The sequence below is a fragment of the Oxyura jamaicensis genome, chromosome 4, assembly GCF_011077185.1.
Source record: "Oxyura jamaicensis isolate SHBP4307 breed ruddy duck chromosome 4, BPBGC_Ojam_1.0, whole genome shotgun sequence".
NCBI lineage: Eukaryota > Metazoa > Chordata > Aves > Anseriformes > Anatidae > Oxyura > Oxyura jamaicensis.
This window is the reverse complement of record NC_048896.1, coordinates 8,189,217-8,196,637: the sequence shown is the minus strand read 5'-3', so window position 1 is coordinate 8,196,637 and position 7,421 is coordinate 8,189,217.

Genomic DNA, 7,421 nt, shown 5'->3' with positions numbered 1-7,421 from the left:
CTGGGCAAGATCTTGAAGGCAATGACTCTGAGGCCGAAGCGAAGTCACCCTTTCATAATCGCCCACTCCTCTGTGTATCTGCTTCTCTTCTTCCACTGGTCTGTTCTGTGCATCGACACCTCAATCAACCAAGCACCCCCCAGAGCTGTCCACGTAGAACATCCCACACAAAGGAGTCCTCATACATCCTGGAGACTCCTGGTGTTATCTTGAGATAGGTAGAAAACAGAATTACACATTCTGCCACTGACACAGCTCAGCTCCCATAACAAAGCAATGGATTTAAAGACTATTATTTGATTTAATCCTGCTCTTGCTGGAGAAGATTTTGGATGGATGCCCAAAACACTTTGTTGGCAAGTCCATTGAAAGCCATAGCTGTGATCCCATCAGCAGGTAGGGACAGGAACTGGATGGTAATTATGACGAGTGAATGGAAGACAATATCTCCCTCCAACATTAAATTCAAGCCCTGACCTTTTCCAACATAATGACTAACTCAACCTTTACATAATAATGTGTGTGATATTTGGAGAGTATAACATATGTGTCATTTTAATTAATTGAACAGAAATAGATTTAAAGAAGTAAAATGAATTAACCAATCAGCAATCACCTTTCTATCTATTTGATGTCAGAATAATTAGTTTATTCTCCTAATCTCTTGACTCCTCTAGAAATCATAACCTCACTGACCTCTATGAGAATAGGAGCTCATTTGAATAGTGTCATAATTGTGCTCTGGGTGCATTATCATCTAGTTTCATTTTTATTAAGGTAATCTTATCCCTTCTTATTATGTCTCTCTCTGAACGGCTGACCCAAACCCTGGGAAAGACTTCAGTTCTTTGCTCAGTAACATCAGTATACTCTGGATCAAGACCATGGCCAGCTCAGAATCCTTCCCCCAAAAAGGCAGGTCTTGTTGGATGGTGGATCAGCAATATCTTTACTGTCATTCTGTCTGTCTATTCAGACATGTGTCCTGACATTGGCAGTTGCAGACTGTTGCCAACTAGCAAATGCTTAAACAAGACCACAATTTGTTCCAGAATGATAAAATGACCCTACCAAGTGAATTACACTGTGAAAAATAAATGTAAAATACTGTGTAGATGCACAAATGATTATTTCATTATCTGGCCAATGTATGAGCGACAGATACAAATTGTTCCAATCATAGTGTGATGAAAGAGTAATGAACAATGGGTTCTTGAATGAGCACAGGAAGAAAATAATGAATTGCAGTTTAAATGAAATCAGGAGTCAATGGACTGGATCACAGACTGTCCTTCAGACACAGGAATTCTGCATTAGTTAAACATTGTCATTTGGAGAAACGTCCTTTAAGAGGAAGAAATCTAAATGGGTTGGGAAAAGAGACAAATAAGATAACCCTGGCCACTGACTTGCCTTTACAGCCTGGATTGGAGCATTTCTATTCCCGCTGCTTTGCTAATTCAGAAAGTGATCTACTGCAAATTAGAATCTTGCCCTCTGCAAAGTTAATAGACCCAATAGTACTAATGTCTTTTCCCTATTTTAACCTTACTGAACCTCTGGTACTTGATTCATTTTTAGGTGACATCTGGTGAGATCCGTTGCTCATCACATAACTTCCACACAGAATGAGAACCAAGAAACCAAAAACTTCTGGGGAAGAAAGGGTTAGTGGTGCTGAAATTACACGTGACAAAGGATCCTTTTTTTTATGTTTGTTGGAAATCTTTCTGCAATAACCAATTTTCTCTTCTTCAGTTTTGTTTCATACCAATAAACTAAGAATTAGGATTTTTAACATTATTTTCACAGATACATGTCACATTTCATGTATCACATCTATCCATCACATTGCACAACATCTTGTTAGATCTACACGGAAGCTGCATTTCACTTGCAAGTGTGGGACATTTGACCATTTTAGCTCACTGTACAGAATTTCTTTACTCTCTAATAAGACATCTTCCTCTGGAAATAGCCCGCAGAAACAAGCTGGTTTCACAGACAGGGCTGAAGGAGCGACATAAACCAGCTCTGTCAGTTTGCCTACTGATGCTCCACTCCTGCCACATCCAGAGCCCACGCTGCTCCCCAGCACCTGCCCTCCTGTTCCTCACACAAAAGCAAGCACAGGAACAAGAGAGACAGTGCTCCAAGTCTCACACGGCTCTGTAAAGGACACAGCACTCAGGGCTGGGCATCCCCAAGTGAAAGGTCATCTTTTGTTGCCTGCTGCTCAATAACCTCAAGGTATTTGAAAACAAGAAAGTCCCAAATCAAACAGCCCTGAGGCCTGTCAGAAGCCAGACAGCAATGGCAAGAAAAATAAAAAATAAAATAAAAAATATAAATAAATAACATAGGAGAAAACAGGTATTTTAGTACCTTGCACACAGAAAAAAAGTACTTGTTTGGAGGATAAACTGCAGGAGAAGGGTGGCATCTCTGTTGTGTAAGTGACTGAAAGGCCACCTGCTTCTGCCTGATTCAATGGCATCCTCTGCAAATAGTCTCTCCCCTGAAAGGTCCAGGTAAACTTCATGTGCCTTCTTTGTACATATGTGATAACATTGTTCAAGCACTATATACATCCCTATTGTAGGCAAACTGTCCGTGCAGAATCAGGCAAAAGCCAACCACACCACTTAAAGCATTTTGAGACCTTCAGTTAAAACAGACCCTACCTTACAAGTGCCTCGTTCTTCAGCTTAACAGATCTGCATTTCATCAGCCCCTGATGTTAAGCACATGAACCCCTCCATGGACTTTCCTGCAACTCCATAAGTATCTCCAGGGATGATGAAACACCACTGGCAGTATATAGACCTATAGGGCATTATTAATGCATAGAGAGCAGGGGTAAAACAACTTCCTGGGGCAATGCCAAAAACCCAAGAAAAAGCTTTCCTCATAGACAAAAGGAGACATAATTCTCTGGCTTGCTGATGGATCTCCTAGTTTATTTTGGGTCTCAGATCATCTGTGGCATAGCATGATGTGATCCTTTGTGGTCTCCTCCAAACTTATGTGGTGCCAGATGTTCACTCAGTCAAGTGAAATGGAAGTTCAAACACTGTGAAGAGCCACTCATCCACCACCTTGGATTTGAAATCCAACTGAAAATATTCTCTGGGGCATACTGTGGAGAGCTCTGCTCCTGTCCAACTGTCAGATCACTTGCAGAGCAAAAATATATGGCACTCTTCCCCAGTGGTTGGATAGGCCTAGGAAAAACACTGGCACATGGGAGGACAGGAGGGTGCTCCCCACGGCTGTAGCCAAAGCTCCAGTCCTTTCTGTCCTGATTGATCATGAACAACAGCACTGTGGTCTCAAAGAGGTGTTGGCTTTGAAAGGCATCAGTCAGCAGGAGCACTTCTCCAGAATGAATAGTTGAGCAACAGTGACAGCACTGGGTTTTAGAAGGTGAAAAAAATGCATTAGGTTATGTTGGGTAGTTAGTGCAGAGATATGATCTGGCATGTGCTCAAGGACAACCAGGATTGTCCGGGAACTTGGCATTACAGTTCAAAGCCCTGAGATGAGGCAAGGCTCCAGCTCCCTTGCTTGCAGCTTGCACGCTGCTGCCTGCAGCGGTGCCTGCAGGGAGCCCTGTGCTGCAGTGCAGAGGAGCCAGCTCTGCCTTGCTGTCATTCCCACACAGCAGTGACCCTGCCCTGCAGAGCATGACAGCCCTGAGGTGCTGCAGAGGCTCTCTGCAAAGAGAACAAAGCGCAGATGACAGAGAAGATGCACCCTGTGCTGAGCACTCCAACTTGGGTTGCAGAGCCCTGCCTGCCCCAGGAACTGTGTCACCCGCAGATGACAGCACACTTTGGTCAGCACCAACAAAAACAGCAGCAAATGCTTAACATGGGCTAGCTGCTAGCACCCACGTTACTCACAGTCCTGACTCATATCAAGGCCTGTGCTCTCTTTGCTTCAACACTTTTGTTATCCCACTACTCAGACTACACTGGCACCATCACCTGTGTGGCAGAACTGCAAGCTGCACAGGTGCTGTGTGAGAAGGAAGGCCCTGCCCCGCTGTGCCCAGCTGCATCCATCACACCTCCCTGACTCACGGTTCAGCCATCACCACAGTTCTGTCAGGACAGTCACAGCCAACTGGACAGACAGACAAGTCCTGGAGCTGAGCAGTGCCATCCTGCTGTAGTGCTGGACTCTGCTGGCTGCACAAACTCACAGAGGCACAGACAACATCACGTATTGGCTCAGCTCTGGCCAGCAGCAGGGACATGGGACAGCTTCTAGATTCTTCTCACAGAAGCCACCCCTATGGCCCTGTTACCAAAACCTTGCCGTGCAAACCCAGTACACCCACTGAGCCCAGAGCTCATCTCTTTTGCTGTTCACACCTGGAAGCTGAGAGAAAACTCCACTCCATCTCTGCCACCAGCCCACCTGGCTGGCCATGTCCCCTGCATACAGCACCTGCCAGCCTGAGAAACACCTCAACAAGCAGGAGCTGCCTGCCAAAGGGTTGGCCAGAGCTCCTCAACCCTGTTGTTTGCAGATTTTGGAAATAACCACAAATGCCTCCTTGCTTTCCTTGCAGAAAGCTGAGGCCAGGCTATGCAGGAGGGAGGGGGTAAACACCAGGAGACAGCCTCTTCATTAAGCAGTCCACAGCAGGAAAATACCTGGAAAACAGTGCACTGTGCATCACCCAGAAGAAAGCCAGAAAAGCTGGCATGGGGAGCGGTAAGCATTTACGATGGGAGAGGTGGGGGTTTTGCAGGCTGCATGTTATGAATGCTCCCGGGTACGTTACTCACCTTCCATGCGAGCATGCGTCAATGCAGGGCTTTCTGTGGGTGTGCATTTGTTTGGTTGGATTTACTCTGTCCTTGTTTCTGTGTGCATAGCTGCACAAGTAATGAATGCGCCTATTAAAATCCAGCCTGAACATTTGTCTCTGTAGCTGGTAGAGAAGATTCCTCACTCCAGCGATATGCTGCATTTCTTTTTATTTGTTCTGAATGCTCCACACACTTGGTTCAGTGTTTTTAGACTCCAAGACAGGTGCACTGTATTGATTTCTAATGTAACTCATAATTACATATATCTGGTAACGGTCTCACTGCAAACGCATGAAGCAGACTTGAAGACAGATTTTGCTGCTTTAGACCGTGGCTTCCCACGTCCTTTATGTGGTTACAGAGCACAAGGACTCATTCTGGATTAATATTCAATAAATAGGAGCTTAAGTTACCCAAATGTACATCGAAGGATAAATGCGTTGTCAGCAAATGAGCACAGTTTCACCAAAATCATTACTGGTTACACAGCAATTGCCTGGTTTTCAGTGTTACAGTTGATTGCTTATGTCAGTCAGACTTGGTTGGTTACACAAAACATGCATGAGATTTTGAAGGCTCATCATAAAATAGTAAATAATAATAAAAGTTCGTTGCTCACAGCACTCAGTGAGGAGCCCAGCGTTGCCTTTATCACCTGCAGAGCTGTTAATGCAGAAGTTGGAGAAGTTCAGAATGGGCGTTCAGCACTGGGCATGTCTTGACTCCCGGACCTTTGGTTTTCTTTCCTTATTGTTACATTAACACTTGTGTTATGGAATATTTATGATGCACACCACATGCTTAATGGATTTCCTCCTTTATTTGCAGTGAGGCTGCATTAATACAATACTCACAGTATTAAATCTGAAATCCATCAAGGATTCATGGGCTTAATATCACCATCATTTTTAATGAGAAAGGAAATCTGTAAATCAAATGAGCAAAAGCAAAAGCAAAGGCTGAGTGGGAGCAGCAAAAGCAGTTCAACAGCATCCCTCGTATTAAAAGCACCTGGAAGTGAACTCTGATAATTGAGTCAGTTCTAAAGCTGTGAATTACAATGCAACTCTCTGCCCCAAATCATGGCCATAGTTCCCAGAACAGGTGTCAGCACACTATCACACATTCCTCTCCCTATTTGCCCGTACTGCAACATACAGGTACATGAGCACGGTGATAGGTAAGAAATATTAGAGCTGGCCTTGGGACTCCAGTGGTATCACCAACCACTCCTATATATATTTTTTCATGGGAGGAAGAAAACAGCTGAAAAACAGGCATGTATTGTGGTATATTTAAGATCTCATTTGCTGGATATAAGCTACTTGGCCTTGTGCTGTTGGCACAATTAGATACAGATGAATACTCACCTTTTGTCAACCTTGCCATCTCTTAGTGCAACAGCAAACTTCCTCCTAGCACATGTACCACTAAGTGGTCATGTCACTGGGGGCAATGTGGACCATCTGCAATGAGGGAATATTTTGCCCAATGTGACTGATCAGCTATTGTTGCTGACTGATGTGATTTCCTAGAATTTTCTGATATGTTTTTCATAATAGCATGAAAATGTTGATAGGGAAGGATGACTTATCTTCTACATTCACACACACACACAAGTTAACCCTGACTACTAACAGAAGCAACAGATCTCACTCCTAGTGAGACCACTATAACACCATATAAATCAGTCCAATTGCTTGAAGTAACAGTACAACATTGAGTGCCATTTAGCCACAAGAGGTGCACAGAAAATAAATATGAAAGTGCAAAGACAAGCTGATGCTTTGCAGGTACAAAAACAAAGTCTCAGTGTATGATACTTTCATGAAAGGGCTCTAGAAGCCTTTAAGGCTGGACCTTCTTGGATACACATTAGTGCTCTCTCTCCCTCTGAGGACAGCAGGGCAATCACACATTTAAAGTTAGATGTCTTTTCCTCTGTTGGTAAAAGACGCCCTTAATATCACCAGCTTCAAAGGAAGATCTTGCAATGTTTCTATTCATCATCGTGCAAAGGGCAGAAGTTACAGATTTAAGAGTGGAAGGTAATTTCCCCTTCTGCACTCAGTAACAAGGAATAGTGCCATAGGCTTTCAAACAGCCAATCCATTTTGTTACTTCACTGACAAGGTTAAAACAGTCAGAAATATATGGTGAACATATTGGAATGGAGCCTTTTTTTTTTTTTTTTTTTTTTTTTTTGCTCATATGTATCTAATTTCCACCGAGAAGTTGGGTAAGGAAAAAAAGTAATTGATAATGTGAGTTCACAACCAGCATAAGAGTCACCAGATAGGAAGCAGAAGGCAAGAGCTAATTTACTATTTGCAGAATATTTGATTTCCAATGAAATGAACGCATTCAATGAAACAAAGCAAACCTGACGGTGCAGGAACCGAGCTGGGGGATGGCACATCACTCCCTGGGTGCATTCAGGAGAGAAACAGGGACTGTGGAGATGTCACAGGCTGGAGAGAAAATCCCCTAAAACAGTCCTACTTGCTTCTGTAAAACCCTGGGTGCACACCTGGTCAGAAATAGGATGCAGACATCTCCAGGAGCACATCCCAGACAAGACTTGCACTGGAGCATCTC